Here is a 13285-nt window from a genome sequence, read left to right on the forward strand (position 1 = left end):
CAATAACTATCCAGGTTTTTCCACGTTTTTGCTCGGCATGATTTGTTACCATGAATGCAGCACTCCTATGCTCACTTGTACTGTGCCTAATTAGTCCCAAATTTAATAATTCTGGAATTTGCTTCTCAAATTCCTTTATCATTTCATTTGGATAACTAATCCCTTTACTTCTGATAATTGTATTCTTAAGCACAATATCAGCTTCTGTCATAGCCTTCTGCCATAATGCCTGTGGATTTTCCACCCAATTTTCTGAAAGCATTTTCTTGACTTCTTCAAGATTACTTTCTTCTTCCTATGACTGATTTATTTTAAGGATCCTTTCTGATACCAATTCCTTCCAATTATCAAGTTTCTCTTGATCATCAAATCTTCTTTCCTCAACTAACATATAATTCCTTATATTAGTACCTGAAGACATTAGGAATGAAGTGGTTATCTAGGATTATTCCTTCTGAAAATATCGTAAATGGTTGATATTTCCTAAGGAATTTAATTCCTAAAAGAAAATCATCTAGTAACTCTGGAACTAAGCAAAGAATCTGTTCCTCATAATCTTTGTCGTTCACCTAAGTCTTCACATTTTTGGTGATCTCTCCAATCCGGAGTAATGCACTGTTACCAATTATGACTTGAAGATTCTCTAATTCCCAAGTTATATCTAGAAACCTGATTCTTGTGCAAGACCACGTACATCCAGTATCAATAAGGGTTGTACATTCTATCTTACTGATAGAAATGCTTACCAGAATTTCCCTTTCTTCGATTTTGGCACTCAAAATGGATGCTCTCATATATGCTATATAGGGGTCTTCTTCCTCTTCTGCATAGATAGGGATCCTTATGGTTCTCTGACCAACTACCCTTATACTACTTGAGGGTCTTAATTCAGATGGTCTAGATCCTTCTTACCTAATTTCTGAATTAATCTCCTCTTCTCTTGATATACTCGCTCTATTAGGAATATAATCACTTAGAGGTTCTGTTATAATTAATCTATTTGCCTCCTATCGTACTGACTCTGGCAAAAGATTTTTCAACCTTTCTTCTGTCCTTGAGGTTACCCAAATTTGTGGCCAACTTAATGCTCTCAGATTTACGACCTTTGGTTGTAATCCTCTAATTGAGTCGGTTTGATTTGTCTCGAAGAGTTGAGTGAATCTACTAACTCCCCTTTTGAGGGCTGGTTTCCCCATGTTATAGAACTTTAAATATAACCTGGCAATAAGTCTAATGCACCTACGATATGGGCTACATTTTAACATATTCTGCCAGCCACACGTATTAACTCTTATCTGCAGAGTTTTTTCCACACTTTTATCTTGAAGATCCACATGTAAATCTGGTATAACTTTTATCCAAGCTGCTCCTGAATGTAAGTTAGCCCTTGCTCCTCCTAGTAAGGACCTACCAAAATTACTGATTCTTCCATCCATAATTGTAATAAGGATAGGAAGATATTTCCCTTTTCTTACTAATGGATCTACCTGGATAATTCCATAATGGGCGTATCTTGCCTTCCTGTCCATTGCTTTCTGGACTTCTTGTGTGGTGAGTAATGGAACAACAAACGTTCTTGCGTCCGTGCTGGATACTTTCACTGTTACCTCTTTCTCGATTACCTTTACTGTCTCTTTGTAGGGTATCCATGAGGTTTGGTTTGCTTCAACCCAACTGGCTCGAGGCATCCTCTATTCTTGACAATCCCTACTTTCTGAAGGAATTTCAGTTTCTGCAGTTTGCACTAGGTCTTCTTCTTCTCCTGCTAGAGAAACTAGTTTTGGTGCTTTGTCTACTACTCTCACCATAGGTAGTTTTAAAGAAGTTCTAAAGAGTTCTCTATTAATATACTTTTAAGGCTACCCTTCCTCTTCTCAGCTTCTGGACAATTATTAGCCTTATGGCCTTTCTTGCCACAAAACCAACAATAGTCACAATTCTCTAGAGATTTTCCTTGCGGACATTTAGGATATCATCCACATTTCTTTTTAAACAATTCCTTGACATCTTCCCTAACCCTACTAGGTCTAAGATATCTTTTCTCTAGGTTTTTCTACCCTTTTTTAGAGCTCTTCCTTTATCCAAATTTCTTCCAAGTCTTTCCTTTGACTTTGGATGATTTCTTCTTGTGGAATATTCCTCCTACACAACTAGTTTCTACTCGTTCTAAGTATCTAGTTGGTTTCTGGTTACAACCATATCTCCCTACTACCCCAGTTGTCTTGGGACAACACTTTAGATTCATAAAAGGCATGTTTCTTTCATCCTCAAACATATGCCACTGCATGCAGTAGAGTCTTATCATTTGTCTTACTATTTCAGCCCTGACTTCGAGAGTATCTAATACTTCTGTATCTCTCTCAAGTCTCTACTTAACATCTTGCTTTACCACTTCTGGCCAATTACCAGGTAGTTTATTGATAAAGACTTCTTTTGCCTATGTTTGATCTTATGGTACGAGCTTATAATACCAATATTGGTATTCACAAAGAAACTCTTCAAAGTGGCACATGTCACATATCTGTATCTTTGTGGGAGCCATTCTAGCTTTTTCAACTAGCTCATCACCTCTATCAACTAGCGAATATCCTACAAACTCATGTTTGAGGAAATATGTTATGATAGCAATTACTTCATCTGGAGTTTTTGATGGTGTTTATGATAATGGTACTCACATCTAAGTTCCTTTGAAGTATTTCCCAAAAATCTCCAGCATTTCCTTTTAGTGTGGCTATTGCAAATTTATATGCTTGCTCCACTGACCAAGATTCAATTCCTCTGCTAAGGATATGATATCTAATATCCATATCCCAATCATCAATCGCAACTGCGGGATCCTTTTCGCAATTAAGCCTAAGGATCATTCCATTCTAGGGTACTCCCTCTGGAACACTCTTCTTTGGCATGAATTCCTCTTAAATTCTTCCTGGATAATTCAAAACAGACTTTTGCTATTTTGCTGTATACTGGAGCATTTCTTTGAAAGATAACTTCTTTCGCTCCCATGGACGTGGTTCCATTCTTAGAGGTTGCCATACTAGCTTTGCATCCCAAGATAAAACTTTTGGAAAACTTACTTACACTATTTCCCTAAAGCCTGATGGTTCTGCTCCTACAGATCCATGTCTTGCTGAACCCTTACTGGTTTTTGCAAGAATTTTTCGGCACTAGTTAGTTTCTTAGCCTTGAGATCTTCTACCTCATTTAGCCTTTTATTGATTCAAAAGGTTTTTGCAATAATTTTTCGGCACTAGCTAGTTTCTTAGCCTTGAGATCTTCTACCTCATTTAGCCTTTTATTGATTCTCTTTTGAATCTCTGAGACTTCATTCTCTGTCCATTTTTCACGGTGAAGAAACTTATCCAACGCATCCTCAGCATTATGGATATCTTTAGTTATGTCTATTGACCTGATAGGTCACACCCAGTTTTGATTATGACAAATACTCTTGGTACTAATAATTGTATTAAGAATTGCATGTTGGTTCACCGTGTGCGCGCCTTCGAATTAAAATATGTATTATGATGTCGTGTGGTGTTCGTACCGAAAAATGAAGACTTATGTGTTGTATTTTGTTATTATTATTTTATTTCTTCATTCTGGGATGTAAATTTAATTATGGATTGTGCACTCCTATGGCTTGTAATGATTTGCATCATGCATGGGGGGTAGGTATGCTCAAATCAACCATAGTTGGACTTTAGGTACCTACACTAAGAATACAAGTCCCCAACATGACTTGTCATAATTAGGGGAATCAAATTAAGGATGAAATGACCTTAAATGAAAAAGTTGAGACGGTTTGGGCGACCGAACCTAGGCCGTGTAAAACGGCTCGGGTGACTGAACTAGTCAACATGTTGACTTAAGTGTTCGGGCACCCGAACCTATTTGAACGTGTCTTCCCCGAACACCCGAACTTATGTCATAACACTTTTCAACTACTCGGGCGACCGAATAACTGTGTTCGAATTGGGCTCGGGCGACAGAAATGCCTAGTTCTGTTAACTGAATTGTGAGTCGGGCACCCGAAACTATCGAACAAAATGCTACTGACTTTGTCTCGACCGACCGACTCACCCTTCAGGCACCCAAACCTCTAAAAGTTGAATTTTTGACTGTATTTGTTCAAGCACCCAAACCTTTGGTCGGGCACTTGAACCTTGCGGGTTAAAATATTTTTTATCGAATTTTTAAATGGGGTAAAATGAGTTAATATTCTTAATGGTCTTTTAAACAAATTTAATTATGCCCATTGTGTCCTCAACGGTCAAAAATTCTTCCTTGCCTATATATACCCATTCATTTGTCATAATTAGATAGAATTAGAAAACTTGATTGGACAAAAATTCTCTCAACACCCAAAATCCTTTATTAGTCAAATAATACTTTCAAACACTCACATACTCCTCATTCTTGGTTTCTCCAAGCATTGTGAGTATTTTCTAAGACTATTGTGCTTAATCTCTGCATCTAGAACTCTCAGTTACATTATCGTTTGATTGATTTTCTGTGAGAGTTTAGCATTAAAGTTCCTCCACCGATTTCATTTGATAAATCTAGTGTGGAAAGACTTTGAGGGTTGTGGTTCTTGCATTGTTATTGCAAGATACCTGAACCTAGATTTTGGTGTGCAAAAATCCTTTTCAAAAAGCTAGTGCTTCAAACAACTCTAGTGTGCTTTCAATATTAGAATATATTATTGAGTTTGTTTGTTTGAACTTGCTTAGGATATTTTTGAAACCCTGATCTAATATTGTATTATTCACATAGTGTGTTTCAAATATTGCTGGATATACACTCTAAATCTAAACTGAAAACCTATACGTGATTGAGTGTTTAGCATACATTAGAGCACTGAGTATACTTACATATTATTCGTGCTTACATTATTGATTGAGCTGTATTGGTGCACACATTTGCTTGTCTAGAAGCGTATTTCCATGTACAAACATTTTATACTCATTGGTTGTATTCCAGGCGTGGGCCTGAAGAGGGAGACTAACCCTGTGGAATAGTCCCGGATTGGCTTAGACCCGGTTAGGAAAGCTAGATGTGCCATCCTATTAAGGCATGTTAGTTGAGGTCAGCCCCTTAAGTTGACCTAGTTTGTATAGGTGCCGCTCCACCCGTTTAAGTGAGCATTATAGTGGTAATCCTTGTGCTGGTGTGGCCAAGGTGGGGACATAGGCATAGTTAGCCGAACCCCGATAACATATCATGTGTGTTCTTTATATTTCAGCTCTTTACCTTTACTGCACGTGTATGTTTATCTGTTAATTGCGTAGATGGACCCTAGGTTGTATTGCACTGTTGATAAAATCAGTTAACCTAGGTGACAAATTTTAAATACCTAATTCACCCCCTTTTGGGGTTGCACCAAAACTATCAATTAGTATTAGAGCCTTGTAACTTAGACTTTGACATTATTTAGTTAAAAGATCATGATGGCTCGTGTTAGTGCATCCTCTTCATGTGAGGGAAGATTGGTGACACACCCACTTGTATTCTGTGGTAATGATTATACTATAAGGAAATTTAGAATGACTGTGTATGTGAAAGCCTTAAATTGGAAATTTTGGAAAGTCATTAATTAGTGTGATTGTGTGCCTATGAAATCTATTGGGTGTATTGATATTCCTATATCTAAGTGTGAAATGAATTATCATGATAAGAACTTAGTACAGGTAAATTTTGATGCCATGAATACCTTATTACTTACTTTAGATTCTAATGTGGTAAGTAAGGTTATGGCTTGTAGTAGTGCTAAGCAGATTTAGGATGAACTTAAGAGGATATATGGTGTGTCCACGCTAAAGGAAGTCATCTCTCTATGCGACTCAGGCTCCACTGATCTCAAGGGAGGTAACCATTGTTTTACTACTTTATCTGATGATGAGGTTGTCTCCTTTCCTTCAGCCTTAGTAGAAAAATATGAAAATGATTCATGTGCTGATTTGAATGACATGTCTGATTGTGAATCATATGATAGTAGTGATAGTGAAAGCATGTCATCTTATGAGGAACTGCAAGTTGAATACATTAGGACGCATAAGTTACTTGTAAAATCAAATAGGAAATACTCTGTGCTGAAAAACAAGTATGATGCATGCATTAAAGAATGTGACTCAAAAGTTTTTGTTGAAAGATAAAATAATTTAAAAATTAAAAGACTAGAGAGTAAGAATGAATCATTAGAAAAGGAGTTGACTATTTTGAAATCCAAAGTTTCTAATGATGATAAAAAGAACCACTTGATTGCAGATCTTGAAAGTAAAGCAAGCAATATGTCTAAAAAACTTTTGAAACTTCAAAATGTTTGCAAAGATTTGGAGAACAAAATAGAAGACCAATCTAAGATCATCTACATGTTCACTAGAGGCGAGGAAAACTTTGATAAACTGCTAGGTGCACAAAAGATGGCCTTAGATAAGGAAGGTATAGGTTATAATGAGATTGAAAATAAGAAAAGAAAGAACCTATACATGGGGTACTTTGTAAAAGAATCAAAATATTATGTTATGCTAGTACCTCCTCTAGTCCATACATTCACACCACATGCATCTTATATAAAAAGAAGGGGCACACAAAATTTGATTACTCGTTTAAAAGAAAAAGTGTGAAACCTAAACAGGTATGGAAAATTAAGGAATCACCAACTCCAAACCCATCAAAAATAAAAGGAAGAAAAATGATATGGGTGGTTAAGAAAGAAAACCCCTTGAAATTCAAGGAAGCATTTGTTCAAACAAGAATTACATGATCACATAATTCTTCCTTAGTAAATGGGGTTAGCTATAGGGTGTTGTATCCTCTAAAGGCTTGAGAAGTGGTTTGGGGATGAAAATGTAAATCATTGGAATATGATCTTATACACTAAGCACTTTGAAAAATCAAGCCAATCTGAAAATTCAAGCACATAACCAATCTGGACTTAATGCATATATTCATGGGTTAAAATAGAATGTCATTGGCAGTTTGAATAAAAATCCTCCTCCAAATGGACATGGTTTATTTGCCTTGTATTTAAGTTTCAAAGTGTCTAACTCAAGATCAAAATATCTAAAGTTAAGCACACTTTGTCCACTGCACAAGTCTTAGGTTTAGGAAACAACTAATAATCTTAAACTCATCTTGAAGCCTTTTCAAATGCCCTAAGCCTTGTAGATAAACCATAAGGACCCTGGCTTGAAAAACTGGTTAAAGCAAAACAAGTTGACCAAGCTCGGGCGACCAAACCATACAGTGCATTTGCACTTCGGCCGACCGAACTTGAAGTCTGACTAGACTGTTGACCATACTTCGGGCGGTTGAACATTCATGTTCAAACCAATTCAGGCTGCTGAACTTTTTTGGGTCACTGAACTTATATTCGGGCTACCGAAAGTGGTTTTCAGGCAGCCGGTTCAAACAGTTCATTTTCAATTTAGGCGGCCGACCTTTGATTTCACAAAATGGCGCCTAATATTCAACCAACCAAACCAGTGCTCAGTCTACCGAAAAGATTTAGTGGGGATTATATTTAAAGCTGTTCGGGTGACCAAACTTATGCTCAGGTGCCCGAACTGCACTGATATATATGGTTTTTTGCGAAAATCAGTTCATTTCTTCCCACACCCTTGAGAGCTTCCTCAGTTTTTCCCACATTTTAGCCTAGTTTTCCTTGAGATTTTTTTATGGCTAAAGATTAGAGACGTGCCGCTGCGGGTATTCCACTTGAACAATGGTTTCCCACACCCGACCGCGCGTATCAAATATGAGAGAGTCTTTTGCCTTAAAGATCCTATCCTAGGAAAGATCCTAGACATTGAATTCATGCAAGCCCATTTCAATAATATCCTGGACATGTTTTGCTATCAAGGGTGGTATGAATTCATCGCCTTCCAGCCCAGAGGGTTGTACCCCTTACTCATCCGACTATTCTACGCCAATCTTGCACAAGATGGCCAGGACTACTACTCCAGAGTACTCGAGACTGATCTCCATTTTGACAATGCTTATCTGGCAGAGACATTTGAGATCTAGAGCGACGACTTCATCTACCCTGATTCTTCCTCCACCTAGATTGGCGAGTAGGATTTCATGGTATGCACCTTCGTCAATTTAGTTATGACGAATCCAGTAGCTGATTTGACTCATACTCCCAGCTACAGATCCTTGACCTTAGAGGCAAAGGTGGTTCTCCACCTAATTTCATATAACATCTTTCCTAAGTTAGGATCGAGGGACCACATATCCTATTTGGATTGTTTTGTGATGTGGTGCCTCTTCACTAGAAAGAAGCTAGATCTTCCTAGATTGATCCTACAGTGGAAGTTTGTGAAAACTGTTGGAAATAGGATCATCTTACCTTACGGTGGCATCTTGTCTAGGAAATTCATTAGGGAAATGATTAATAGGTCGCCACTTGCCACCATCAAGAAAGTCAGGCCCTTCGACATCTTTAACTCCACCACACTAAAGTTGATGGGATATAAGCTCACAAGCAACATGTGGTTGCCCACTGCACATGAGAGAGGCCCAGGAGCTTAGGAGATCTCACAGGAGTTGCCCCATGCGCCATCTAGCGCCGAGATCATGGCTACCATTACCGATCTCTCTGCCTCATTTTAGGAGTTCCAAGTCTCCATGACTGAGCAGGCATCTTCATTGCATGCTAGACTTGACTCCCTTTACAACGAGTTCACCGGGTTCTAGTTCGAGATGCGGGCTAACTTTCATATCCTCGGTGAGCGGCTGAGGGAGATGAATGACAAGGACATTGGGGAGGATGACTAGATGGAGTTGAGCGGTGAGGAGGAGGATGATGATCATAACGACGGGGAGACCTAGGAGTGCTTCGTGAGGATCCATTTCATCATACTCCAGCTTTTTATCTGATTCACTTTTGTGTTTTATTTAGATATTCTTTTATTTGGTCTGTAATCTATTTAAAACAGCTTTTACTTTGTTTGTTTTTGACGATCACACTCACCACCTACACATGCAGGTTTTATCCTATGGCGATTGTGCTTTTGCTCACGTTCATATAAATATTTTTATCTGATAGTGCTTAGACTTGCCTGTATTTGTGCTTGGATGACTATACTGTTGAAATGCATGCTTAGTGTAGAAAGCCTTTTGCATGGCGGATGCAGTTGATGAGAATTGCCTGTTGGTAGATTTAGGTTCTCGCATGCCTTAAATCTCTTGAGATACTGCTTGTTTAAGAATCATTTTTGTGCAGGTTAATTTTGGGAAATGTCCTGATTACAGACGACATGCTGCCAAATTTTCTGTAAAAATTTGCCCAAAAGATTGAAACGATTTTTAAAATTGAATACCTTGTGTGCAAATGCAATTTGATCTTAGACTTTAAATATTTACGCTTAGCTCATTTGCTTTGAAATTTTAAATTCCTTGGAGCTGGTTGTGTGTATATATTTGAAGTGCTTAGATATTGGCAGGTTCTTATGGATTGATTATATTTTCAAACAAATGCTGCCGGATTTTTTTTTTGCACACAACTCTATATCATTTTCTAAATGCCAAACTACTTAAAACTTGAGTTGTGTTTCTAAAATTATATTTGAATTTTACTCAAATTGATTTATAAAGAAAATGCATATTCTTAGGGGGAGTCACTTAACTTTAAAATCATTAGGTCCTAGGAAATAAAAATGTATTGTGCCTTCATTTGTATATCTTTTGGAAAATACATTAACTAGGTGATATCAAAGTGCATGTTTTGGCAAAATCTTCATTAGATATCATGCTCCTTTAAAAACAACATGCCTTTACAAAAATCAGTATTTTTATCAATTGGTATGTTAATAGTTGGTAGCCTCACTACCACGTAAGTATAACACCTGGTATCAGGCCGACTTGTTTTCATTATACTATACCTTGTGGCAATTCATGTTTGTTTTGACAAACAAAAGATGATTATGATAATTTACATTAAAATATTTTGAAAGGATGAGTGAAAGCCAAATGAAAATTTAATTTTCATCCTTGCATAATCATCCATTGGGGAAGTGTTTGGGTTCCTTAATTGAAATTTTTTATATATTATTTATGGAAACTCCAGATAGGTCACTTAGGTACAAGGCTATGATTGGGAATGATCTATTTTCCAACAGCGTGCTGCCAAATTTTTTTTCTCCTAATATATCTTCTATATCTAACTGACATACTTTGCCTTCGCGCCTTATTGCTTAACCCTTTTTGTTGTTGCCAAAAGGGGGAGAAGAGGCAAAACTAGGGTAAAACTATGCTTAATTTTGCTTAATTTTTATCACCTATTACTTTAATCATCTTTATGCATAAAGTCAGGGGGAGCCCTTCTTGGTTGGACCCACTTTTGCATAATGTATTTGTCATCATCAAAAAGGGAGAGATTGTTGACCTGATAGGTCACACCTAGTTTTGATTATGACAAATACTCTTGGTACTAATAGTTGTACTGAGAATTACATGCATGTTCACCGTGTGCGCGCCTTTGGACTAAAAGACGTATCATGATGTCGTGTAGTGTTCGTACCGAAGAATGAAGACTTATGTGTTGTATTTTGATATTATTATTTCATTTCTTCATTCTAGGATGTAAATTCAATTATAGACTGTGCACTCCTATGGCTTGTAATGATTTGCATCATGCATGGTGGGTAGGTATGCTCAAATCAACCATAGTTGGACTTTAGGTACCTATACTAAGAACACTAGTCCCTAACATCTCTTATCATAATTAGGGGAATCAAATTAAGGATGAAATGATCTTAAATGAAAAAGTTGAGACGGTTTGGGCGACCGAACCTAGGCCGTGTAAAATAGCTCGGGCGACCGAACTAGTCAACATGTTGACTTAAGTGTTCGAGCACCCGAACCTATTTGAACGTGTCTTCCCCGGGCACCCGAACTTATGTCAGAACACTTTTCAACTACTCGGGTGACCGAATAACTGCGTTCAAATTGGGCTCAGGCGACAGAAATGCCTAGTTTGGTTAACTAAATTGTGAGTCGGGCACCCGAACTATCAAACAAATGCTACTGATTTTGTCTCGGTCGACCGACTCACCCTTCAGGCACCCGAACCTCTAAAAGTTGAATTTTTGACCGTGTTTGTTCAGGCACCCTAACCTCTGGCCGGGCACTTGAACCTCGCGGGTTAAAATATTTTTTACCGAATTTTTAAATGGGGTAAAATGAGTTAATATTCTTAATGGTCTTTTAAACAAATTTAATTATGCCCATTGTGTCCTCAACTGTCAAAGATTCTTCCTTGCCTATATATACCCATTCATTTGTCATAATTAGATAGAATTAGAAAACTTGATTGGACAAAAATTCTCTCAACACCCAAAATCCTTTATTAGTCAAATAATACTTTCAAACACTCACATACTCCTCATTCTTGATTTCTCCAAGCATTGTGAGTATTTTCTAAGACTATTGTGCTTAATCTCTGCATCTAGAACTCTCAGTTACATTATCGTTTAATTGATTTTCTGTGAGAGTTTAGCATTAAAGTTCCTCCACTGATTTCATTTGATAAATCTAATGTGGAAAGACTTTGAGGGTTGTGATTCTTGCATTGTTATTGCAAGATACCTGAACCTAGATTTTGGTGTGCAAAAATCCTTTTCAAAAAGCTAGTGCTTCAAACAACTCTAGTGTGTTTTGAATATTAGAATATATTATTGAGTTTGTTTGTTTGAACTTGCTTAGGATATTTTTGAAACCCTGATCTAATATTGTATTATTCACATAGTGTGTTTCAAATATTGCTGGATATACACTCTAAATCTAAACTGAAAACCTATACGTGATTGAGTGTTTAGCACACATTAAAGAACCGAGCATATTTACATATCATTTGTGCTTGCATTATTGATTGAGATGTATTGGTGCACATATCTGCTTGTCTAGAAGCATATTTCCATGAACAAACATTTTATACACATTGGTTGTATTCTAGGCGCGAGCCTGAAGAGGGAGACTAACCCTGTGGAATAGTCCTGGATTGGCTTAGACCTGGTTAGGAAAGCTAGGTATGTCATCCTGTTAAGGAGTGTTGGTTGAGGTCAGCCCCTTGAATTGACCAGGTTTTTATAGGTGCCGCTTCACCCATTTAAGTGAGCATTATAGTGGTAATCCTTGTGCTGGTGTGGCCAAGGTGGGGACGTAGGCACAATTGGCCGAACCCCGATAACATATCATGTGTGTTCTTTATATTTCAGCTCTTTACCTTTATTGCACATGTATGTTTATCTATTGATTGCATAGACGGATCCTAGGCTGTATTGCACTGTTGATAAAACTAGTTAACTTAGGCGACAAATTTTAAATACCCAATTCACCCCCCTCTTGGGGTTGCACTAAAACTATCAATGTTTGACAAAACTTTTGTTTTATCAAAATCTCTGAGAGCACTCTGAACCTCCTGTTCCTGTGCATCTTCATAGTCTTTAGCAACATATCTTCTTGCTATATTGCTTTTAACTAGAGACGATTGGGGTTCTTCTCCCCTACTGAGAGATTGTATTTTTTCCTTATAACTTCTCATTATTTCTTTGATTTTATTCGTGATGGATTCATTTTCTTTCATCTTTGAAGATTAGTGAGATCTTGGTCGTCTGATTCCGATCCTAGAGTTTTGTGGAGTTCTTCTAAATGCTACTCACTCTGCCTAATCCTAGATTCATACATGCTAATCTATCTTTCAATCTCTATTAGTTGTGATTCTAGACCTTTTTTAACTCTTTTTAGATCTATCACAATAGGATCTGATTCAAAATTGGCTTTAGAAGAGGATGGTTTGAAATATTTTTCTCTCCAAACTTCTTTTATTAAGTTCTCATAAAATTTTATATTTGAGCTGTGTCCTAATATCTTACTTCTCAGAATGAGAAATATGATATTATGATCAGCAGAAGAAACAGAGAACGAGGGTCACTTTTTTATCAAAAGGCTTCAATAAAATCAAATATAAGATTTTATGAGAACTTAATAGAAGAAGTTTGGAGAGAAAAATATTTCAAACTATCTTCTTCTAAAGCCAATTTCGAATCAGATCCTATTGTGATAAGTCTAAAAAAAGTTTAAAAAGGTCTAGAATCACAACTAATAGAGATTAAAAGACTGATTAGCCTGTATCAATCTAGGATTAGGTAGAGTGAGTGGCAGTTAGAACAACTCCACAGAACTCTAGGATTGAAATTAGAGAGCCAAAATCTCATTAATCTTCAAAGATGAAAGAAAATCAGTCCGTCACGAATAAAATCAAAGAAATAATGAGAAGTTATGA

Source organism: Malania oleifera, chromosome 13 (genome assembly GCF_029873635.1).
Source record: "Malania oleifera isolate guangnan ecotype guangnan chromosome 13, ASM2987363v1, whole genome shotgun sequence".
Lineage (NCBI taxonomy): Eukaryota > Viridiplantae > Streptophyta > Magnoliopsida > Santalales > Ximeniaceae > Malania > Malania oleifera.